Genomic DNA, 26,608 nt, shown 5'->3' with positions numbered 1-26,608 from the left:
TGAAGAACTTCTTGAACTCCTCAGTATTGCAAAATTATAAAATGACACACTTTAGAATGAATTTTTATAATTGTCTTTGAGAGGTACCCCATGGCTCCTTTCAACCTAACCTTCAGTTCTACAAATTTTCTTTAATTATGTAGGTGGCTATTTCCTCCTTTTATGTTTCTTTTTGGCAATACTGAGGTTTAAACTGAGGACCTCATGCTTGCTAGGCAGGAGATCTCCCACTGGAGCCAAGTTCCTACCTCTCTATTGCTTTAGTTTATTTTGCAGATAGGTTCTCACATTTTTGAGATCCCTGGGATGACAGGCATGACCACCATACCCAGCTTACTGGTTGAGATGGTATCTCACTATGTTTTTCCCCAAGCTGACCTCAAACTTCAATCCTTCCAGTCTCTGCCTCCTGAATAGCTGGATGTGTGAGCCAGCTCCCTGATTCCTCCTACTTCCTCCTCTTTTCTTTCCCTCCCTTTGAACTCCTCTTATAAAAGCATTGAATCTCATGATCTGATTCATTAGTTTTATTATTATATTTTCTTTTCTATTTTCTATCTTTCCTTTTTACTCAACTTTCTCAGAAATGTCCTCAATTTCATCACCCCACTGTTCTGTTGAGTTTTTGTTTCTGTTATATTTTTAACCTCTAGTTCCCATTAGCCCTTTTTTTTTTTTTTTAGAGCATCCTGATCTTTTCATGAATATAAATCTTTTATCTCTTGGAAGACACTAATGACTTTTAAGTAGTTTTTAAAAATCACTCATTTCTTCTAAGTTACTTTTTTTCCTGTGTTTGTTTGAGTCTCTATGTTTCATGGTAAAATCTTTGGTCAGCTAGCTGAGGACCTTGCTTGCCAATTCATATTTAAGATTGGGGCCCTAAAGGAACTGATTGGAAGTTCTAAGCCTATAGTTGGGGCTTATCTACCATTAACCTCACTGTACTTATTGATCTAACCGGCCCATTTCCTTGTAGAGTCCCCTCCCCTACTGTCAATACTATTTGTTCTTTCTACTTGGTCTGGAAAAGTTCCTACAGAAGGATTTTCCAGTCTCCTATCTAGAAGATTTAAGTCTGCCTGCCAACATTTGGGGAGCTGCATGATTAGAGAGGCAGACAGAGGACTCAGTATTCAGAATGTAAATATGTGGTTAATCCCTATTTTCAGTACAGTAGCTCCACCATAACTGTGACTAACAAATCTTAGCATGGAGACCCTGTACTCTATGTCTCTAACGAGCAATGGATTAAGGTGGAAACCAATTATAAGACTGTGGATTGGGAGAGTGAATCAAACCACTTGTTTATATTCTTTCTTTCTTTTTCAGCTTTATAACTATTCGACAATCATAGGTTAGCTCTCAAACACACTGACTGTAGATTTTTGAAAATGATAACAGAGACATGGGTTTCAAAAGTATAGTTTGTTTAGTGGCTCTTCATCCTCATTTCAGTCCACACAGGAATATAATATGGGGCACTCCTTGTTCCTTTGGCCTAGACAGATTTGTTGAGTGTACATACATGGAGCCTCCATCTCCTTCATGGCAAATACGTAGATCCCTTTAAGTGCCAGAGAGGCAGCTTCTTGAAGCCTACTCCATGGGTGCACTTATGAATAGCATAGTGTACTCTCATCCCACCTCCTCATAGATGGCAGAATGGCCCTTCTCTACACTATGGGAGTCATTCTGCCAGGTCCATGTTGGCAATGAAGAGCAGGAGGGACTATGGGGGAAGAGAAAAATGATCCCAAAATGCTTTTTATATAGACTTTAAATTATTGCTGTCCTTTTTAGTACTGCCTCTCTTCTTTCAAGAATGATCTATGTGCCAGTTCCTCAAGCTTTTAGAAACTAGCATAAGATTCAGCTTTCTTAAGTATTCTAAATTGTGCTGATGTGGCCTTCTCTCTCATTTTCTTTGTCCTTTTAAGTTTATACCTTTCTCCCAAAAATCCCTTTATTACCATTTGATGAGAAGTTTGGAGGAAGAAAAATAAATGTTATCATCCATCATTTTGACCCAAAAACCCTAAGAGTAAAATTCATACCACAGTTCTCCATATAACTATAGGTAAGAGAATTTTGATAATTACTTAGGGAACTGAATCAACATTTAAAAATCAAAGAAAAGGCAGAAGAATTCATTAATATAACCAATTTGAAAAGCTATTGGCAATGATTTGGGGAATTTAACACCAAGACACATGTGATAAAAGCAAAAATAAACAAATGGGAGTGAACTAAACTAGAAAGTTTTTGTATAGCAAAGGAAATAATCAACAATATGGAAAGGCAACCTACAGAATGTGAGAAAATATTCACAAATTATATATCTGATAAGGAGCTAATACCCAAAATGTATAAGGAACTCAAACAACTCAACAGCAAAAAATGAAATGGCCCAATTGAAAATGGGCCAAGGACTGGCATAGACAATTTTCCACAGAAGACATGTAAATGGTCAAGAAGTATAGAAAAATTGTCAACATCACTAAACATCAGAGAAATGCAAATCAAAATCATAATGAGATATCACCTCACACCTTAAGATGGCTATTATCAAAAAGTCAAAAGATAAGAATTGGCAAGAATGTGGAAAAAAAGGAAAACTTGTACACTGTTGGTAAGAATATAAATTGGCACAGCCATATGTAAAACAGTATGGAGGGGTCTCAAAAAATTAAAAATATAACTACTATATAATCCAGCAACCCCAACTTTATACACATGTATATGCATATGTATATGTATATAAATATCACTGTCTTGAAGAGATGTCTGCTATATGCCCTACCATGTTCAATTTCAACATTTTTACAATAGCCAGGGTATGGAAAGAACTTGTGTATATTGACAATGAATGGATGAAGAACCTGTGAATGTATCCTCTCATATGTGGAAGATAGATCCAAAATAAACATCATCATGTGCAAATTTATATATAGAACGTGTTTGTAGTAGTGGAACTAATCTATGGAACTCAAGGGAGGAGATAAAGAAAAAGAGAATAATAGTCAACAATATCAAAATACCTAACACGTGTGCAGGCAGAGGATATAGTGATATATACTAAAAACTGTTGGATAATCAGGGGGGTGGAAGGGAAGGAGTAAGGGAGAGTAACAGAAGGGGTTGAACTGAACTGACCAAAGTAAAGTATACTCACAGTTGGGGATACTTTGAGAAACCCCTTTGAACACTGACTTTGTAATTAATAGTAAAAGATATAGGCTATAAAATGGAGGGGGATACTGGTGAGAGGGAGGAGGGTGATGGAGGAGATGAAGGTAAGGGAATATTGTTGATGGACTTCATATACATGTATGAAACAGAACAATGAAAACTCTTGCTATTGCTTTAAGTGGTGTGGGGAAGGGCCAAGGGGGAGATGGTGGGGATGATCTAACCAATATATAATGTAAGGCTATTCAGAATTGTCTCAATGAATCCCCCTGTACAAAGAATACATCTTAATAAAAAATGAAGATAAAAAAACATGTGAAATATTAGTTGGTCTTAAAAAGGAAGTAAATCCTGCCATTTGAGACAACATTGATGAACCTGGAGGACACTACGCTGAATGAAATAAGCCAGGCTCAGAAAGACAAACACTGAATGGTTTCATTAATAGATGGAATCTTAAAAAAGTCAAACTTACAGAAACAGCAGAAGGGTGGTTGCCAGGAATTGTCACAATGGAATTCCCCTGAACAACAAATATATCCTGATAAAAATTGGGAAAAAGAATTAATTTAAAATAACATCAATGGCCATTATGGTATATAGGATTAAATTCAAAGTGATGTAATGAAAACATTATAATATATTTTGATACAATCTATTCATTTTTTTTGACAGACATGTGAAGGGGTTTTATTTTTTTTATTTTTTTTTAATTGTTTTATTATTCATATGTGCATACAAGGCTTGGGTCATTTCTCCCCCCTGCCCCCACCCCCTCCCTTACCACCCACTCTGCCCCCTCCCTCTCCCCCCACCCCCTCAGTACCCAGCAGAAACTATTTTGCCCTTATCTCTAATTTTGTTGAGGAGTGAATATAAGCAATAATAGGAAGGAACAAGTGTTTTTGCTGGTTGAGATAAGGATAGCTATACAGGGCATTGACTCACGTTGATTTCCTGTGCGTATGTGTTAACCTTCTAGGTTAATTCTTTTTGATCTAACCTTTCTGTAGTTCCTGGTCCCCTTTTCCTATTGGCCTCAGTTGTTTTTAAGGATCTACTTTAGTTTCTCTGTGTTAAGGGCAACAAATGCTAGCTAATTTTTAGGTGTCTTACCTATCCTCATCCCTCCCTTGTGTGCTCTTGCTTTTATCATGTGCTCAAAGTCCAATCCCCTTGTTGTGTTTGCCCTTGATCTAATGTCCACATATGAGGGAGAAAATACGATTTTTGGTCTTTTGGGCCAGGCTAACCTCACTCAGAATGATGTTCTCCAATTCCATCCATTTACCAACGAATGATAACATTTCGTTCTTCTTCATTGTGTATAGATACCACATTGTCTTAATCCATTCGTCAGTGGTGGGGCATCTTGGCTGTTTCCATAACTTGGCTATTGTGAATAGTGCTACAATAAACATGAGTGTGCAGGTGCCTCTGGAGTAACCTGTGTCACAGTCTTTTGGGTATATCCCCAAGAGTGGTATTGCTGGATCAAATGGTAGATCAATGTTTAGCTTTTTAAGTAGCCTCCAAATTTTTTTCCAGAGTGGTTGTACTAGTTTACATTCCCACCAACAGTGTATGAGGGTTCCTTTTTCCCCGCATCCTCGCCAACACTTGTTGTTCATGGTGTTGCTAATATTGTTTATCACATCGTATTTCAGAAGGTCATAAACTTTGAATCTCATTTTTAAAAATCCTTAATAATTGAAGTAAAATTAATTCTGATGTGAAATAACAAAATTGTAAAAGATTTTTTTTAAAGTCAATATCTTCTGCCCTATAAGAGTTTTTCATGGCAAAAAGGTCCTCATCAGAAAAACCTGGACTTCCCAGAAGCACTTGGTAAATGCCTTTTTTGATTGATAATGCCATGATTATCTTAAAACAATTCAAACTGATTCATCTTTTAATTCAGATAAAGGTAGATGATTTGATCCAACCAACAAATAGAAAAACAGCCACAAGAATGGAGAGGTGTTGTGGTCATCATTTAGTCTCTTAACTGCTATAACAGTCCTTAATATTTTTAAGCACTTATGCAACAGGAAATATATTGAACACATTAGATGGATTATTTCACTTATACAAATCCTGTTTTCTCTATTTTATAGATGATAAAACAACATTAGAGCAGTTAAGTAACTTGCCTACTGATACACAGTGATCGATTCACTCTAGGCCATGTGGGTCTCGATGGAACTTTTAGAAAGCAAACCTACCAAAAGTGCAATATTTGCTAAATTATCTCAGATTTATTTTCTGACTTCCTAGCCTCATAACTAATCTCCAATTTAGTCATAAGCTGTTTCATTCAGTTTATCCACATATTAATGTGTAGTTGCTAATTAACTGTAGCTTGTCCCCCTTGGGGGGTCTCTGAAAAAGACTCCCTTATTTTTCAAAATTGACTCTACATGAGGATTTTTATAACTTCTCATTTTAAAATAAAACTAATTAGATATGTCCATAGAAGGATCAGAATTCTATTATTAATATTATTATTATTATTATTATTATTATACATGTTATCTGGTTTTCAATATTATTTTGCCTTAATTTTTCTTATTTGTGTGGCAATTAAAGTTGCAAGTTCTTTTGAGACAAGGGGTTATATCTCTTTACTTGAAAACAATACAGCTTCAGAAATATAAAACTGTTAGTTGCAGCGGCTCAAGCCTATAATTCAAGCTACTTGGGAGACAGAAATAAGGAGGATTACCATTCCAAACCAGGCAAAAAGTTCATGAGACCATTGCAACCAATATCTGGGCACAGGCATTAGCATCACCTGTCATCCCAGCTACATGGGAAGCACAAATAGGATGATCTCAGTCCAAGCAAGACCAGGCATGAGACCCTAACTCAAAAATAAGCAACACAAAAAGGGCTGGTGGAGTGGCTCAAGTGCAATGCCCTGAGTTCAACCCCCAATACTGTCAATAAATAAATAAATAGTTAGCAATGTTTGCTTCTAGGTTGATGAGATTCTATGTAAGTTTTTCCTTACTTTCTAAATTTTCCACAAAATGCTTATAATTGAGGGGAAAGCATTCTTTAACATCTTTGAACTGTCTTGTCTAGGACAGTATCTGATGATTTCTATAAAACATCTTAACACTGAAATATCAGTGACATCAGTAGAAATAGAAGTGATATTAGATTTTATGCAAGACATAAAATCTTGTTGTATGTGTTAGAGACCTAGTGATAGGGAGTCATTTCAATAGGGCAACAACAGAAACGTTGGAGGCAGTACATCTTAGCCACCTTTCATTGCTTCCCTGAATTCAAATGGCCCAGGTTCACAAACCCTCAGAGTGCTCTCCACAGGTTTCCGGGATAAAACCTCCCAGCACCCTACATGGCAGGGGCTTGGCTCTGTAACATAGTTTATCACCTATTTTGGTGCATGGAGCTGTTTGTAGTTCCACAGATGTTCTTTGTTTGTTTGGGCAGTTGTGATAGTTCTGAAATTTTGTCTGTAATGCTTTTAACTGTTGGTTGTTATAAAAGCTCCTGAAATTAGCATAGAAATATTTCCATCTTAGGAAAAAATTAAAACTTAGAAGCTAAAATGACTTAAGTTTTTTAAACACTGATTGATTTCTCTGTCATTGCCAATATTTTGAAATAAGTAGAAACCATTGCTCTGTCTACTTCCTGATGCTCTTGTTATTACTGTGCCTTGTGAAGTCATCAGATGTGAGTTGATGACATCATAGTGCATTATTTGAGTTGTATTCATTACTCAAGTGCAGCTGAGAGGACAAGTGGTTGAGAATGAAAGAAACATGTTGGAATTTCCTCCTATACATGAGTCAGAGAGGAAACTACTACCATCTTCAAGCTCCACTGAGGAAATACATACCAAATACTGGAAGCATCAGGGGAGAATCCCAGCTGTACTAGTCTGAGCAACCCTGAACCAAAATCAGAATGGCTTCTCCAAGAACTTGGGCCAGGCCATGAAGCAGAATTACAGGTGACAAAGAAGAAGAAACAGGGAAGGAGGAGAATGAATGAGATGAACTCCTCCAAGGAATAGTAAGACTTCCTTTTTTTTTTTTTTTTTGGCAGTACTGGGGGTTGAACTAAGCACCTTCTGCTTGCTAAATAGGCACTCTACCACTTAAGACACTCCACTGGCTCCCAAAACTTTTCTTGATCCCTTTGGACATAATTATTTCCCTCTGGAAAGAATCCTAATGAAGTAGCTCAGCATATCCTTGAAGGATAACCATTTAAAGCCTGATGTCACAATTTAAAGACTAAGTGATTGTCTTAATATCCCCCTTCTGACATGTACCAGTTGTATGAGTTATAGTGGTTATGTAACCTCCCTAAGCCTCAGCTTCCTTGTCCATGAAATAAGTAATGGCACCTAACTCACAGGGATGCTATAAATATTAAATGAGGAAATGTTTATAAAATACTATGTACAGAAAGTAAACAGTACCTGGGCCTACAAAAATGATAGCTATTTACTAATTGTGTATATATGTGTATGTGTCTATATGTATAAAATTGCATATGTGTATTTGGATCTTGTATATTTCATGAAAAGGAAATATGTGAAGCATTTTGGTATTGAATTTATTAAAAGTGACTAGGAGCATGTGAGATATTTTATGTGGCAAAACCACAGTAATGAGTTCAACTAACAATATACTGTGACAGTTATCCAATGTCCTGTGTTAATGACTTTTTTAACTGACTGGGAATCAGTTTAGGTAAAATACTGGGCAAATTTCCATACATCAAAAAAAAAAAAAGCTGCATTGGACAGAAAGACTTTATTCAAGACTACTGCAAGAAGGATCAAATCTGTTGCAATAAGGAAGAATGATAGAATTCTATTCCCTTCAAACAAAAGGCAGGAGAGCTTTGGAGTTTTTAACCTAGTGAAAAAATACTGAGGACCCTGGGTTGGGGGAGATTAATAAATGAGTTGGCCATCTACGTTTGCTGGTTGGCACTCATTTGAAATTAGCCTCCAAGCCTCCCACAGAGATTCAGAGATAGAGGCCTTACTTCTCTTTCTTAATATTCACATTTCAAGTAGAAGACCCCTCCTTGCCCTTTTGGGAGAGGGAGTGGCTCTTTTTTCTTTGGGATTTTTTGAAACACAGTCTCACTGCATAGTCCACCCTCTAACTTGCAATCTTCCTGCCTCAGCCTCCCAAGTTTTGGGATTATAGGTATGTGCCTCCAGGCTCAGCTCCTCCTGGGGCCCTACAGAAAGATATTCTTGATTGTAAAATCTCTTGTAAAATTGGGACAAGATTTATGTCACAAAGGGGCAGAGAAATAATTTACAATTGCAAATTTTCTGAAGTACATATTCTAGAAAAAGGTCAGGAAGGGGCCTGTATTCAGAAAGAAGTCTGCCTAAATTTTAGTCAAGCTAAGAGAAACTTTAAGGCCACCTGGGCTATATATCCAGATTAATGTGTTAGTCAGCTTTCCAACACTATGACAAAATACCTAAGATAATCAGCTCTAGGAAAGGAAAGGTTTATTTCAGTACAGTTTCAGAGGTTTCAGTCATTTGACCCAGTTGCTTTGGGCCTTTGGTGGCATGGTACATCATGGCAGGAAAGCGTGGCACAGGAGGCCTATTTACCTTATAGCAACCAGGAGCAGAGTGATATAGGAAGCGTCTGAGCCCCACTACCCTCTTCAAGGGCACAAGCCTGCTAACCTCTACCACTTTAAGAGGCCCCACCTCTTAAAGGTTCCACCACCTCCCAGTCACATGAAAGGCTGGTGCTGAAGCCCTTACACATGGATTTTTGGCGGGGAGGGCATTCAAAGTCTAAAGTGAACCCGCAGCATCAGCATTACTGCATTGATGAATGAGGTAGCCACCTAGGTATGTTTTCACAGTATCGCCAGGCCCCACCCTGCTCACTCCCATGTGTACTAATCTGACTCTCTTAGATGCACTGTAGAAATGGAAGAAAAATGAAGCCTAGAAAAGGTCTTTGCTGTTCAGTTTTATTCCTCAAGTATCATCGTAAGGTTTTCCTTCTGGCTTCAAAACTCTTTTGGTCGCAAACCTGGTAACTTTCTGAAAAGGAGTCTCCCTTACTCCAAATACCGGCTCAATTGCTCTACACTCAATTTCCCCAAGAATGCACTTTAATTTATGCACCCACAGCACAATCAAATGAGTTAACGTAAGTAAAGTGGGAAAGACCATGTGGCATTTAAGAGCTATGTACATACATATTAGCAATTACTTTATTGAAAAAGGTGACAATTACGACCGTGATGATGATAATGCCATGGTCCTTAATGTAAGGAAACTTTGCAAAGCCAGAACAGAAAAGTACTCTAGTTGGAGCTGCTAAGTCAGCATGATAAAGCTGAAGAACCCAGGAAATTTCCATGAAGGAAGATGAAATAATTCTGTTCTTTACAAAGACTTGAGCAGAATGGATAATTTTTTTAAAGACAGACTTCCCCAAGAATGCTATTATATTAGCCAAATGAACCTATTTTCATTGGGGGCTACCTCTACCCAGCACCATAGATATAGGTATGATCTGAATATGGAGGGTTCTCAGTTCAAGTGATTCTCTCTTAAGGTATTTTCTTGTTAGAAATTCATCAGTAAAGCACATATAAGGGAAAGTCCTGTGATACCTAGGGATGGTCTTTCTTGACTCTCAGTCTGCTTGAAACCGACCAGCTAGATTGATTTCATAACACCCAGAACAAGCAACAGCAGTTCTTCTTCCTGGGAAAAGCTAACTTCTAAAAATTACTATAGAACTGTTGATTTAAGGTAATTCAGTGCTAAATTAACATAGCAGGATGAGTTTTTTTTTTTTTTCTTAAAAGGGAACAGTGCAGCAAAGATAGTTTATTTTTATGCCTGACCTAAATCTTTCACTTCCTCTCACAAGAGAGAAGCAGATGTTCAGTGCATGCCTGGGGAGGGCATGAGGGGGATGAAGGAAACAAAATTGTGGCTAAAGTTATTCTTCTAAACATTACTCAGATGCTTAGTCTCTCATGTGTTTAAAATTTCAACACAGAAGAGCATCTTTATCTTTGTTCATAAATTAATTCTTTATGCTGTACATACTCCTTCTTTTTCCTTAAAGGCCCCAAAAAACTTTAAAGCCAAGGCAATAATACACAAGTCATTTTTTTAAAAATAAATTGTGCTGGAATAATTAGATATCCATAAGAAAAAGGATAATGCAAGCGTTTACCTCACATTATACACAAAAATTAACTCAAAATAACTCAAAGTGAACCACAGACCTAATAGCTTTTGCCTACATGTAAAAGAAAAAAACTAGACAATCTTCAGAAGAAAGCCTAAGATAAAATCTTAGTGCCCTTGGCTTAAGTTAAAATTTCTTAGCTAAAGCACAATTCATAAAAGAAAAAAATTGATGAGTTGGACTTCATCAAAATTAAAAACAGTGCAAAAGATACCATTAAGAAAATAAAAATATGAGAATTGGTGAGCTAGCAGAGTGGCTCAAGTGGTAGAAAGTGCCTGCCTAGCAAGCATGAGGCCCTGAATTCAAACCCCAGTACAGTCAAAAAAGAAAAGAAAAATACGAATCACAAACTGGGAGAAAACATTTGCAAATCATACACCTGATAAGGGCATAATACCTAAAATATATAAAGAAGCATTATAATTCAGTGTAAGAAGAGAAATAGCCCAATTTTTATAAGATGCAAAGAATTTGAAAAAGAATTCACTAAAGAAGATGGCCAGCAATCACATGAAAAGACAATAGCATTTATCACTGGGGAAATGCAAATGAAGCCAAAATGAGATATCATTGCACACTCACTAAGATGACTACCATACAAAGGCAGACAACAGCAAGAATTGGCAAAGACATAGGAGAAACTGGAATCCTCATACATTGTTGGTAGAAATATAAAATCGTGTGGCTACTTTGGAAAACAGGCAATTTCTTTAAAAGTTAAGCATAAATTAACAATAAGACCCAGAAATTCTGAGTATCTACTAATAGAAACAAAAGTATACACCCACGTAAGATGTGTACATGAGTGTTCATAGGAACAATATTAAAAAAGACCAAAACCTGGAAATAATCTGCTTGCCCATCAACTAGTGAGTGGATAAACGGTGATGTGGCATATCCTATGATGGAATATTATTCATCAATAAGAAGGATTAAAGTACTGATTCTTTGTAGTACATCGATTTTTCTTGAAAACATTATGCTCAGTGAAAGAAGCCAGTCACAAAAGGCTATGTGTTGTAGGAAATATCCAGGACTGGATGTGTAGCTCAAGTGGTAGAGTACCTGCCTTGCAAATGCAAACCCTAAGTTCAAACGCCAGTACTCCCAAAAAAATAAAGATATCCAGAATTGACAAATCTACAGATACAGAAAGTAAATTCATGGTTGCCTAGGGCTAAGAGAAGAGATCTTTTGGGAATAATGAAAATAGTCTAAAATTGAACTGTGTCGATGGCAATAGAACTCCTAAAAATCATTGATTGATTAAAACTGATTTTTGTGGTATATAAGTTGTATCTCATCAATAAATCTATTTAAAAAATACAAAAGGCCAGTAAAAAGTTCAGCAAATATCAGTATCAAAACATATTGGATCGTAATGAATGATTGAATTTAAAACTGATTTTCTGACGGGGCAAACAAATTCATAGAGCTACATAACTTTACCTTCCCTTTAAAAAAAGAAAGAAAGAAAGAAAAACTTCCTTCCAAAAGAAACTTTTTTTTTCCTGGCTATGACCTCTAACAAAAACAAAGAAAGAAGAAGGAATGGTGGGGAAAGAGAGAGGAAGGGAAGGGAGGAAAAACACTACATGTTCCATGCATTGTAGAGAGTAGAGAGCCTCTATAAAAGTTGAGAGAATGCAGCTAGCTCTTAATTTGGACTCAGAATATTCTGTGGAGTTGGGGTAACATACTATAGAACTGAGTCAGGGTACAGTAACTCAATTCGGGAAAGAGCTCAGAGAAGCTGAAGGAATAAGTGTTCAGCATCTCGTTTCTCTTTGGCTGTACCTCTCACATAACATTTTTCTCATTGGGGCTTTAATAAGGTTTCCACAAAAGACAATCCAAAATTGAGTTTACTAGTGAGCTTATAATTTTTATATTTCATTGAAAGGAAACTCCAGACATGTAGACCATTAAGGAAATTTGTCTGATTTATGCTGTTGCCAGTAGTATGGCCTTAAATGGAATGGACTAAGAATACCTAAAGGTAAATAAGACTATCCTCAAAAGGCAAAAAGCAACTTTGAATCTGACCCCAAGTATAGTCAAGCCCTAAACTTCCGAACCTGTTGCACTTAAGAGATACCCTTGTCCTGAAAGATTTTCAGGGTGGAAGCTAGTCACCTTCTGTACCTGCCATTTATGAACTTTAATGTGACTCCTTGGAGCCATTAATTTGAAGCAGATGTATCCCTAATCCTCTAATGGATGCTGTTGGTCCCAAAATGCCTACCACTACCCAAAACCCCTAAAACATAACTATGCTTATGTGTTCAATAGAGTTGTGTGACTCTAACAAAATACATCCTAAAAATAGTACATATGATACTGAGCTCTGTCTGCTGATAGATACCAACCCTACAGTATAGGACCATGTCATGAGCAAAGAGGATAATAGATGTCTTCCTGTTACCTATATCAAGAGACATAGCATCTGATTTGCCTTTTAAAAAGCTAACACAAATATCATAGGTTAGAATTTAAAAACTGGGATAGCCACATGTAATGCTATTTAGGAATGGAATTAACCTCAAAGAGTCCACTCACAAAATTAAAAGTCTTAAGACCCTGCAATGTTAGTCTAAGTGCATGTTGCAAAGATCTTAAATTAACAACAACAAAAAAAACCTGATTAAAAATAGGCAAAGAACTTGAATACACATTTTCCAAAGAAAATATACTACTGGATAATAAGCACATGAAAAAAATCCTCAGCATCACTAAGCATTAGGGAAATGTAAATAATAACCACAATGACCTGGGTGTGGTAGCTCAAACCCATAATCCCAGCATTTAGGAGGCTGAGGCAGGAGGATCATGAGTTCGATGTCAGCCTGGGATACATAGCAAGATCCTGTGTGGAAAACAAACAAAAACTACAATGAAATACCCCCTTATAGCCATCAGGATGGCTATTATCAAAAGTAGAAAATAGCAAGTGTTGAAAAGAGAGAGAGAGATTGAAACTTGTGCACTATTGATAGGAAAGTAAAATGGTGCAGTCACTATGGCAAACAGTATGGTGGTTACTTAAAAAATTAAAAATAGTTACCATGTTATCCAGCAATGTAACTTCTGCTATATAGCCTAAAGAATTGAAAGCAGATATTCAAATAGGTATTTGTATATCCATGTTCATAGCAGCATTATTGATTATAAACAAAAGGTGGAAAGCATTCCACATGCCCTCAAGCAGACAGCTGGATAAACAAAATGTAACATGTACGTCCAATGAAAGATTATTCAGATTAAAAGGGAAGGGAATTCTGACACATGCTACAACATAGATGAAACTTAAAGACATTATACTAAATGAAATAAGCCAATCACAAAAAGACAAATACTATATAGATACTACATAATGTACCTAGGGTCATCAAAGTCATACAGAAAGTAGAATGGTGGTTGCCAGGAGGTAGGGGTGAGGAAGGAATGGGAAGTTGTTTAATGGGTACGGAGTTTAGTTTACAAGATGAAAAGAGTTCTGGAGATTGATTGTACAAAAAAGTGAATATATTATTGTTCTTGATTTCTCCATTAAGCAAACCATTGTGTCAACCAGCAATTATAATTGCCATCCTGGAACCAAGTCCACAGACTGCCTGATTCTAGCAGGAAGTAAGTCAAACCTGTAGCTTATTAAGAAGAAAACTGAAAGGCTGGGGATGTGGCTCAAGTGTAGGTGTCTAGGCACTTACTCGAGGCCCTGAATTCAAACTCCAATACCACCAAAAAAAAAAAAAAAAATTGAGGGTTGGTGGTGTGGCTCAAGTAGAGTGCATGCCCGTGAGGTCCTGAGTTTAAACCCCAATACCACCAAAAGGAGAAGGAGGAAAAGAAGAAAACTGATATCAAATTGCCCTTTGATAGCTATTGCATACTATAGTTTAAATCCATCTTTGAAGGCTTTCACCACAACTTCACCAGGCTTGAGCTTTGAGAAGCAAAGACAGAAACAGTAAAATGAGATGAAAGATCATTGGCTAGAAACTCAGCTCTTCATAATTTGTATCTACTCGTCATTTAATTTGGGCCTCCATTGTTAAGAAAGCTAAAAATGTTTCTGTGTGTAACAACCTCCAACACACAACGAGTCAACCTCTTGGAAGAAAAGAAATCCTCTGATTAAGCCATGATGTTAGTAAAGTCTCAGAATTTCAGTGTTCATAACAAAAAAAAAAAACCAAAAAGATATTTGAGGAAAGCAGCGGTGGTGGCCATATTGTGACATAGTGGAAGGGAAAAGGGAACAAGGAAGAAATAAAAAAACAGAATAGCTCTACATTTGCAGGAGGCAGAAGAAATGCCTGAGGGTGGAGGCAAGGGGTGATAGGAGATGGAAATGGTCATCCAACTAGGACTAAGGATCTCATACTGTCCCCACCTCAGTGCCCAACTCTAGCTGTCCTTCTATCTATGTCAATGGTTCCAGAGGAAATGGCTTACTAAGAAATCCTATAACCAACCTCCCCTCTACTTCTCAGTGAATTAGAACCATTAGGCAAACATCTCATATCCCTATCAATGCCCATGCCTAAACATTTATCTGCATGTATACCACCAAGTCCATGGCAGTGTAGTCTCTTCTTTCTTTCTGTCCAAGGCTAGTCTATACTCTGGGTGCCATCTCTTCCACGTTCTCAGCAACTGTTCCTTCCCTCTCTATATATCTTCATCCATTCCCCTCCCCTTAGCTTGCAGGTATACTCAGATATCATCCATAACATAATAAATGCAAAATAAAATAAGCACTCCTAAACCCTATAACCCTTTTAAGACTGTCACTTCACAGTCAGAATTGTTAAAATTTTATTTTTGTTCATTTTCTGATTGCCTCAGCTTATTGAAATCTTGGTGAAAGTGATGTCAACAAGGTCATCAAAAATACCTTTATCATCCAGTAGAGAGACATTCTAAAGAATTATGTTATGGGGCTGCTCCATAGCACAGGCCCTGTTGACCAGCTATGGTCCCTGAACCGTTCATCTGCCTTTGCCTTCCTTGACTCTGTTCTCTCTTAGTTTTCCTTCTTCCTCACACTGACCCCTCCTTAGAGTCTAATAACTACTGTAATTTCCTCTCACTGGGAGGCCACATCACCTCTTCATCTCTAGTCCCAAAATGAAGCAAAAGACTAACACTGAGTAAACCTCTAGAAATACTGATTGATAGATTTGGTTCATTTAATGCAGTGATTCTCAACTCTGGCTGTTCATTAAGTTCACTGGAAACGTTAAACACATCTGATGGTAGTTCCAATTTCATTGGTCGTGGGCAGATTCTGGAAAAAAAGTATTTTCTAAAAATTCCCCACTTGTGCTGGCAGAATGGCTCTCGCTGTAGAATGCCTGCCTAGCAAGCATGGGCCCCTGAGTTCAAACTCCAGTACCATCAAATAAGATAAATAAAATAAAATAAAGATTCCCTGCTTGACGCTGGTCACTAACACCTGTAATCCTAACTACTCAAGAGGCTGAGATCAGGAGGATCAGGGTTCGAAGCCAAGCCTGGGGCAAATAGTTCTCAATACCCTATCTCACAAAAACCCATCACAATAAAGGGCTGGTGGAGTGGCTCAGGATGTAGGCTCTGAGTTCAAACTCCAGTACCACAAAGAAAAACCAAATTTCCCACTTCAGTTTTAGTGCTGACCAGTAACCTTGTCACTTCGTGCTAAGGACAGGAAATTTGCATAAGTTATAAACATCATTTTAGAACTTAACTCTTTAGTTAGACTTAAGGGAGGGCTTTAGGATTCTGAGACAAATTAAATTTTAAAGGTTCCCTTAAAAGTTTGCACTAGAAAGTTGTTTTAAAAGGCTTCATTTATGGTCCTACCAGTGCTCTGACCCCAGGAAATTTCTCTCACCTTCTCTCAGCCAAGAGCCCAAGACACCAACCAAGTCATAAATTCTGTTGAACGAACAGATGGTTCTGCAGTCTGTGAACATGAGATTGTTCTTCCTCTGCCTTCTGAGTTTGCCAGGATTCTTGGGAGTGCCTCTGCCCCACCCTCCCCTGGCTTCCAAGAATCAACAGGCCTTGGCCCAGAGGCGATGGGCCTCCCTCCCCCAGCTGCTTCCATGGTGCAGTGTCAGTTGTATACCTGCCCCACTGGAGAAATTCTGCCTGTTACTGTTTACAAGGAAAGCACCTCTCACAGGGATGGCGTGACCAAGAGAGGCATATTCACACAGAGGCAGTTTTATTTGTTTCATCTACTTAATTATTTAACTGCAGTTGTGGTTTTTGGGGAGTTGAGGGTGAAGAGGCGGGGAATTAGTTGGTCACAAGAGAGCTAGACAGGTAGAAGCAAAACAGCCCTGAAAAAACATGAGGCTCAACCACACTAAGAAACAATTCAATCCACCCAGCCCACCTTTTCCTCCCATGTTTGGCTGTACACATCCACCCAGCCACCACTTTGTTCCACAGAAAGAGGATGGGAGGTCACAAAGAGAGGTAATCCTTAAAAACTGCATTTTGAATCACAACGGACTTGCTGCTGCTTTAAAATAATTTGGACAGACACCTTAGTTGTAAGGAGATTACATTCTAAAGATCCAAACAGAGTTTGTCAAAGATTCTCAGAATCTTCTGCTGTCAGGAGACAAGAAGTCTGAATATTTTCTCTCCACTACATCCTCAGCAAAGCTGCAGTTTCATCTGGAAAAAAAATTTCTCCAAAATTCAATTCTTAAAAACTCAGCCTTAACCTGAAGCACAGGATAGTGTAGCGTGTAAGAGTGCGTAGGAGTGTGTAAAGGCAAGGAAATACCAGAGCAAAGAGGAGACAAGGCAACCCATTTGCCAACGGCAGCAAATTCAAATGTTTTGTTATTGCAAAACATGGTACTGGTCCTGGTTTTTGCCACAATGTTTGCTGTGCTCTGTGATTTCAACCCCAGTGTTTGTCCCCCTTCTCTACTATGAGCAAAAGGTAAAAGTTGTTTCATGTAGATGAGTGGGACTATGAGCAGAGGGTGACCACTATGGAAAGCAGTTCTGACTGTGAGAGACCTGGACAAAAACGCAAGGCGATCGCTACAGTACAACTACTCAAAGGCAGACTAACTGCTGCTTATAGTTAAAGAGATATCAAGTCAGAGAAATTGGGTTTTCAAGAGATGCCTTTTAGACCAGAGACTCAATGATTATAGCATCATAGATTATTGACATTGTCCTTCTACCTCCAGTTATCAACTCATCTACATCTGAATCCTGCTTCCTTGTTCTTACATAACCTTTTTAAAAAGTCATTGGCAAATTTTCAGGATTTATTAAGTACTCAAAATGGGTAGATTTTCTGCAGGAGCCAATTTATTGTGTAGAGAATTAAATTAGAAACAAAGCTAAAGAACTGAGCATATAACCAGAAAAAAATGAAAAAATAAGAAAATCTCAGAACCCCCTAGCAATCTTCTTTTCTCCCTAATAATGACAATGGGGCCTCCTTCTCTGTAAAGAACCAGACTGCTCCAATGTTCTGCCTGGGTACTCCTTTGGTTGACTCATTTTCACCCAGGGGTTGGGAGGGCAAAATTAGAGTGAAGTGTTTGTTGGGTTTCAGCCACACTTATAAACTTAACATAACTCACACTCCATGTGAGTTTTTATAGCCAGCTGGCTCTCCTTGGTGATTAATGCAGCTCTGCAGGAACTTTCTGTTCTCTCCTCCTGGTAATCTACCTCCTGGTATCTACCTGGGGCAAATACCAATAATTCTCAGGCTAGAACTGAGAGGAAAAGTCAGCATGAAGGTTTGTCTTCCTTATGGTGGGATCCCTGAGTTACCAATTCTCAAACTCTCAAACCTGGACAGCATTGTAAGACACACACCCTTATCAGATCCCGCGTGTTATTGCTGGGGAAGCAGAGACTTGAAATCTTGCCTTTCCCTTTCCCCAAGATTGGTGTGGACCATAACCCATCTTCCACACAGATTTCAGGTCTTTCTGAACTAGATTCTCAGTCTTCCTTGACTGAGTTATTTCGAGGGATCCCTCTCTCCCACATCCTAACTCATCTGAAAAACAAGGCTCTCCAATATCCAGCCCTTATTTTGCTCTCCAGTCTCATTTCCTATCATACCACATCTCAAATGCTTACAAAAAAGTCAACACAAAATTCTGTCTTGTATCTGTGCCTTTTGAACATACATGTCTAATGTTGGGTTGGCTCCCTGATGAGCCCAATACTATCTGAAGGTGTGGCCAATCTGAGGGTTTTCCTGAGCCTAGATCAAAGACAGACTAATTCCCCAGAGGCATGTAAATGAAGCCATGAGGGACAGGCAAGTTTTTGTTTATTTTAATGTTGTCATGTGCAACCAACTTAACAGGCTACTCCAGATCTCATTTTTGTGGAGAATGAATAAAGCAACACCTCTTTCCAAACTATCATAGTCAGCCCTATATGCCTAGAGGAAGATAATAGAAAATTTAAGATGGTGCTTTTCCTTAATGTTCCTGAACTTTCTTCTCAGAAGGTTTTAGATAGCAAAGGAACCCACCCTACTGAAGATGACTGTAGAGCAGGGGACTGTGAGAGTTCTATGCTGATATTACTTCCTCCCTTTTTGCCTTTCCACTTCTCCTCTACCATTTCTCCCAAGATTAGTGTTTACTGGCCACTAGACTTGCATTAAAGATTTAACTCGAAGCCAAGCACAGGTGGCTCATGCCTGTAATCCTAGGTACTTGGGAGGCTAAAACGGGAAGGATCATTGTTTGAGGCCAGTCCAGGTAAACAGTTTGCAAAGACTCCATCCCCAAAATAACCAAAACAAAATGGACTGGAGGCTTGGCTTAAGCAGTAGAGTGCCTGTTTTGCAAGCATGAAGCCCTGATCTCAAACCCCAGTCCCACCAAAAAAAATTTTTTAATTTTTTTTAAAAATTGTAAATAATTTAAATATTTTTCTCCACATATTTTCATTAGTGTCATGTTATAGTTACAGTTTGGATATGAAATATCCCCCCAAAGTCTCATGTGTTGAAGGCCTTGTTCCCAACGCAGCAGTGTTCAGAAGTGGGGCCTTTGGAAGGTGATTGGATCATAAGGGCTCTGAACTCAATAGACTGGACCATTGATGGGCTCATATTTTGATAGGCTATTGAGAGATGGTGGAAACTTAGGAGGTGGGACCTAGTCAGAAGAAACCAGTCCTTGGAGATGTAACTTGGGGCATATATTTTGTCCCCAGTCCCTTTTCCATTCTGGCTGCCATAAAATGAGCAGCTTTGCTCCATCACCCCCTTCCCATCATGATGTTCTGCCTTGCCACAGTGCTCTACCTCACTGCAAGCCCACAACAATGGGGCCAAGCAACCATGGACTAAAAGCTCTGAAACAGTGAGCCAAAATAAATATTTCTTCCTTTTAAGTCAGTTTTCTCAGGTATTTTGTCACAGCAATAGAAATCTGACTAATGCAGGTTACATTCAGATTTCCAATATATTGGCAAAAATTTCTTCCAGGTAATATGTAAGAAGTTTTATATTACATATTCTATCACTAATTATTTGATAATTCCTCACCTTTGTAAAATGTGCATTTTGTATTCAAACATAGAAAACTACATCAGATCCTTGTTCTGGTCCAAAAACCCAGTCAAAAATTCTGTCTGTTCTGTACTCTACTTATCTCTCAGACCTCCCTCCACTTCCCCTTACCCTTCTGCCTCTACCTTAGTTCAGGCCTTCATCAATCCTCTCCTGGGCTTCCATGTTAGCATCTTAAACACACAGACAGCCTGCATGCTATTTTGCTTTTTCCTCCTTCACCATTACCTTCCTGCAAAGTCTATTCTACACAGATCCAATCTTTTCTAAATTATAACTCAATCCTTTACTTCTTTTACTAGCATATATTAATAATACAAAAGGGTTTCATTGTGATATTTCTATACATGTTCATAAAGTACTTTGATCAAAATCACCGCCTCTATTACTGTTTCTTGCCTCCCTTCTTCCTCCCTTTTAACATAACTTCAACATGTTCCATTATTCTATTTTCAAACATGAAAACATTCATGAAGTATTCACCCCTCTTCACTCTCTCCTTTCACTCTCCCTCACCCCATTGACTCTCACCCCCCCCCATACATTCCCCACATTTTACACTCATGTAGTACTTTTTTTTAGGTCTAGATTTCACATATGAGAGAGGACATATGATATTTGTCTTTGTCAGCCTGGCTCATTTTGCTTAACATGATGATTTACTGAATGGCAGGAATGTAAAACAGATACTGTTTGGGGTAGGTACAATCAGGAGAGGGGAGGAGAAAGGAGATAGTGGGGGATCAAATATGATTGGATTATCCTATACACATGTATGAAAATAGAACAATGGAACCTGTTGAATTTTTTCCAAGAAGAGGAGAAGGAAGGATAAGGGGAGTGATAGAGAGAATGGGTTTGATCTGGTACATTGCATGCATATATGAAAACATCACAATGAAACTCCTTTGTACAACTAATATGTGCTAATAAAAATAGACAAATAAAAGAATTCTTCCACACACAAAAATCCTATCAACTCTGTAATTATATTATTCATACAATTCTTTTTATTTTTTAATCTTTGTGAAATTCCTTTTAAATAGTCTATTTCATAGAAGTGAGCATTTTTTTGTAAACCTGTGTCATTACGAATATTTATATTGGTAAAAAAAAATGTTGGTTTTCAGTTCCATACATTTTCCTGCAAACAACATAATTTCATTCTTCTTTATGGCTGCATTGTGTATATATACTAAATTTTCTTTATCTATTCATCAGTTGGTAGACCCCTAGTCTGAGTCCATAGTTTGGCTGACTATAAATTTGTTTTTCTTGTGGTACTGGGGCTTGAACTCAAAGAGTACACCTTGAGCCACTCCACCAGCCCTTTTTTTTTGTGAAGGGTTTTTTTGAGACAGGGTCTCATGAATTATTTGCCTAGGCTGGCTTTGAACCACAATCCTCCTGATCTCTGCCTCCTGAGTAGCTAAGATTACAGGCGTGAGCCACCAGTGCCCAGCTAATTTTAATTTTTTGAGGAACCTCCATACAGATTTCCATAGTAGTTTCACTAGTCTACATTCCCCCCAACAGTGTACAAGGCTTCCTACTCCCCACACACAGATCCTTGCCAGCATTTGTTATTTATTTTCTTGATGGTAGTCATTCTAACTAGGATAGACTGTAATCTCAATATAATTTTGATTTGCATTTCCTTTATAGCTAAGAATGTTAAACATGTCTTCAAATATTTATTGGCCATTTGTACTTCTCCATTTTGAGAACTGTCTGGTCAATTCATTTGCCCATTAGTTAACTAGATTATTTGTTCTTTGTCATTTAGCTTTTGGAGCTCTTTATATGGTCTAGATATTAATACTTAATTCAATGAATAAATGGCAAAGATTTTCTCCCATGATGTGGGTTGTCTCTTAATTCTGGTAATTGTTTCCTTTGATGTACAGAATCTTTCTTAATTTGAAGCAATCCCATTTATTAACTCCTGCTCTTATTTCCTGAGCAGTTGGAGTCCTATTCAGAAAGGCCTCGCTATGCCTATATCTTCAAGGGCTTTCCCTATGTTTTCCTCTAATAGTTTCAAAGTTTCAGGTATTACATGTAGATCTTTGATCTTCATTCATGTTACTTCTGTGATTTTAATTAAGTTGGCAGTTCCCACCCAAGACACAAAGTCTGAACTCCTTTCTATAGTGCATAAGGCACTATAAAAAATCTGTCCCTGGCCTATCTGTAATTTATTTCTTACCTTCTACAAATCAAGGTTTTGTAGTTGATTAAAGATGTAATGTCTTCTATATATTTATGACTTTGTATATCTTTCCTTCTCTAAAATGCCCTTTTGATCTTTGTCAACTTGATTATACCTATTCATCTTTTGCGAGACAGATCTAGTATCTCCTGTTCTATTGAACAATCCCCTGCCACCCAAAGGCAGAATTGACACTCTTTCCTCTTGTCACAACTTAACCTTGTCCTCATTTCTATAGTGGCACTACTAAGCTGTTTTACAATAGCTTCATTATGTCACTGGCTCTCCTAAAAAACTACAAACTCCATGAAAACAACAAATTTATCATGTCTTTATATGCTCGTTGATTACATAGTTAATCTTTAAACCATTATAATTAATTATAATGTTAGTCCATTGTTAAACAAGTAAATGAATGAATGGGAAAAGAAACATCAATACAGCTCTTATTTTAATTCCTATTTTAAAAGAGAATGAGTTGGATTCAGGGAAATTAAGTCTTCTGCCATGTAAGTGGCAGAAGTAGACCTCAAGTCCATGCCTTCTAATTTCAGATCCAGGGGTCTTTCCTTCCAACCACCTTCCTCCAACCAGATGAACACAGTAATAGTTTAGCTGAAAACAACTTCAACTGTGAACTATTCATTTCTCATCTTTAAAGCAAGGAGGATAAGATTTATAAATCAAAACTTTGTGATCTGTGAGCTATGTACAACAGGGATTGCTTATTTATTGTTGTATAACATACCACTCCAAAATTTAATGGCTCAAAATAAAAATCAGTGTGTTAAAAATAAAAAATGAATACTTGGTGTGCTCAAAAATGTATAATTTGAACAAGTCAAGAGGGAACACCTCATCTCTGCTCCATGGTGCATTGGATGGGGTGGTTCAACTAGAGACTGAAGGATCCACTTTCAAAATGGCTCAGTCATATGACCAACATGTTGGGCTGGTTGTCAATCAGGAATTCAGCCAGGACTATGGGCCAGGTGCCTTGGTTTTTCTTTACATGGTCTTTTTCACAGTTACTTCAGCTTCTTCACAGAATGGTAAAAAGTCCTAAGTGCCTCAAGAAAACCAGACAGAAACATCATGCAGCATCACTTCTTTGTCCAAATGTGAAGGTAGGAAATATAGCTTTTACTTCTATATGTAGGATTTTCAAAGTCACATGGTAAGATGGGCAAGTGGGAAAATAATCTACCACTAAATGATTTCTAAAGTTGTGGAATTAAAAAAAGAAATTTGAATATATAATGTATACACCCAATGAGTACTGTCTTTAAAGCATTCTTAGAAAACTATATCCATTACTCAAAATTACTTTTGTAAGCCCTTTTGAAATGCTCTTCATGATTGATACTAAAAACAATATTGAACCATGTACAAGCCACCAATAGATGTGAGTTCTGTAAAATCAAAGGCACTTAATAGCTTAGAGTCTAGTAGCAATACTGTAAGATATAAGGCAATACAGAATACTATGGGTGTTAACAGCAATTAATTTACAATCAGGCAGATATGAGAGCTGTCATTATATGCATCCTTAAAGATGAATAAGAATTCATCAAGAACGAAGAAGACCACATTAAAAGTTTTTCTGAAATAAAGAGGCAGTAAATATAAGTCATTTGGAATAAAGAAGGCCTGTCCAATATGGAATGTTATAGACAAAAGCACAGAGTTGGTAAATAATGAAAGTCAAGTGATTTGGAGTAAGTTACCCAAAATGATGGTAGTATCATGGGGAAAGAGTATGTAAAGTTAGATTGAGTTCAATCAGAGAGGGCCTTGACATTTTGGCTCACAAAGAAGAGGTGTAAGAAGCAGAAACTGTCTTCACTGGAGCTCAGTTTTTAAAGTTGACTCTGGCAACTTTCAGTGAAAGAAATAAGAGCAAGAAGAAACAAACTTTTCAGTCAGGATTGCTCATGTTCTCCACTTATGTTTTGCCACAGCTTATGTTACTCAGTCATCTAGTTATTTGGCTTCCAATACTGTTCAGCTGTTTCTCAAAGTCAAATCTACTCTAAGAAACAAAACTTAACACTCATGAAAAAAAGTTCCCAGAAAACTGAAATCCCAACAGATTGGAAATCACATAATACAGAACTAAATGCTTTCATTTAGTTTAGGTGTGTTTGTCAAAAAGGAAATCACGTTACTTCAGAGTCAATAATGGGTAGGTAAAAATGTGTATGAATCTTTGGGAAAATGTATAAATGTCAAATAGAGATAAGAGAGCAGAAAGACAGTGTTAAGTGCTAAAGTTTTCATAGCTTTCCATTGGCAATCTAGCCTCATATACTTCAGATAAAAGAGTTTCATTCAGTCACCAACTAACACCAGAGTGGTGATTTAAAACTTTTGAAATAATAATGAAGCACTATATAGTCTGCCTTTGCCCTCACTGCCTCTCCAACTCAATTCTATTAATATGAGGAATGAATTCCAATTGTAAAGAATACTATGGAGAAGTAAAGATTTTATAGAGTACCATTTTTATTATTATTATTCATATCTGGCCTTCTGTGTCATAAAAAGAAAAATATTTGCCAATCTCTTAGGGACTTTGTGAGATTTAAATAATTTATATGACTAAAGCTATAGTAGTTCCTTAAGATTCAACCAAAGTATTCAATGTTCTTTCTTTAGAATTATGTAAAGTCAGCTGTATAAAACTGCAGCTCATACTTTAAATAGGACTTTATTACATAAAATTCATCTCACAGCCACAATAAGGAACTGACAAAATAGTCTTCGGTTTTTCAGCTATTTTTTTTTTCTGCTAGTTGCTGAGCAAGGTTCTAGAATAGCCTTCAGGGAATCTCAATAGCAAGATTGTAAACTCATGTGGATTATAGACTCATAATTATTCAAATCATGCTTTGTTTTAGTAACACAAATGTTCTTTCTTTTGTGTTGAATAATATATTTCCTTCTCCTTTTTTTGATAGTCAGCAATTTCTTAGCTACCAAGACAATTTCTCTTTTCTGACCGTCTTAACAGATATAAATAGAATATGAGTCTCTACAAAGTACTATCCTAATTAAAACAGTGCCTAGAATCAAGATTTTTTTAACACAGATTACAAGACCAACTGGTCAATACAAGATTTTTTCTTTGCAAAGGAGACAATGTTGTAAGATAGTAAAGTAGATGATTAATAAAAGATGAAAGGAATAATGCCATGATGTGATCTTATTTGCTTTGCTACCTCTTTCAACCTCAATTTCTCCATTCTCCAAAGTGATATAACCCACCACACAGGATTAGTAGGAGGGATAAACCAAATCATGCCTGTGAAATCAGTACATAAAGAAGTTTGTATAAGTGCTATTGTTATGATTACAGTGGGACGTGACTAACTCTGGATAGCCTTCCAAAAATACACATACTGTGGAAGTCTGGAGAATGAGGAGAGAAAGGGAAGCACTGTCCAAGTTGTAGAAAGGATTGAGGGGCAAATAGGTAAGGGGTAAAATTTAGGCTGGGAAAAAAGAGCTAGAGAGGCAATACCATGGACCTGAAGAGTTGTGTGAAGAAAATATAAGTTAAATGTACTTACTTAAAACTCAGTTTGCACAAAACATAACAATTTGTGTCTACATGTTTTAAAGAACGTATCATTTGGGGGAGTGTTTTCCACTCCCCCAAACAAACATTATTTTTGGAGCCTGACCTTCGTAGGACAATGTCAAACAAGATATTTGCTTGTCCACACATGCTTTTGCCAGAGTGCAAACAGAATGCTCTCAAAGAGTTGCCCCAGGTTGTTGTCTTTTAACAACCTTTGCCTATACTGCCCTATTATGTTTTTCCTTCTCAGTGATCTCTATTAAGTCAAGTCTCCTGTCTATCATATTTTGGAAGAATTCAATTAGTGATGGAGAATACTTTTAATATCATCATGAAAATGTAATTTCCCCCAGAAAAAAATATGTAGCTTTGTCTCTATTGTATACCAGATAATACAAATTTTACATTTGTATTATCAATCAATTTAAGTTACAGGAGGTAACATTTCACAGATGAGAGCACAAAGGCTTGACAGATGGAATGACATGCTCAAAGTCAAATGACCATGAAATTTTCACTCTGCTAATGCCATTTTGCAGGGAAAAGAGATTGTGTCAGGACTGAGTTCAACCCAAATGATTCTGTGGCCAAAATTGTGAGTTAACTTTCTGGGTTTGATGTCAACAGGTACTGGAGACTGTACTCAAGAGATAAAAGGCGTATCAGAGGTCTCCACCTAACTCCTGTTAATTTCAGTAACATTAGGGAAGAATAGCATTGACTCATATAGTTCTATCAATTACTGTGATAAAAGTAATTCCAAGGGTTAAACCCTGTATTGCTAATGTTCCTTCCTTTTT

The 26,608-nt window shown here is 37.3% G+C and overlaps 1 long non-coding RNA gene across 5 annotated transcripts in view; it reads right to left on the bottom strand.

The window, feature by feature from the left end:
- The window catches only part of LOC141423235 (uncharacterized), a 103,398-nt gene extending 86,807 nt beyond the window's left edge, over positions 1-16,591 (bottom strand). For 3 of the 5 annotated variants that reach the window (XR_012447925.1, XR_012447926.1, XR_012447929.1), the window contains exons 1-2: positions 16,321-16,591; positions 3,668-3,733 (exon numbers count right to left, since the gene is read on the bottom strand). This is a non-coding gene — a long non-coding RNA (uncharacterized lncRNA). The remainder of the gene's footprint in view (positions 1-3,667; positions 3,734-16,320) is intronic. The other 2 variants (XR_012447928.1, XR_012447927.1) reach the window with 1 other exon arrangement.
- Between the last annotated feature and the right edge of the window lie 10,017 nt (positions 16,592-26,608).

The sequence above is a fragment of the Castor canadensis genome, chromosome 5 (assembly GCF_047511655.1).
Source record: "Castor canadensis chromosome 5, mCasCan1.hap1v2, whole genome shotgun sequence".
Taxonomy (NCBI): domain Eukaryota; kingdom Metazoa; phylum Chordata; class Mammalia; order Rodentia; family Castoridae; genus Castor; species Castor canadensis.
This window is presented reverse-complemented; position numbering and strand designations above follow the sequence as displayed.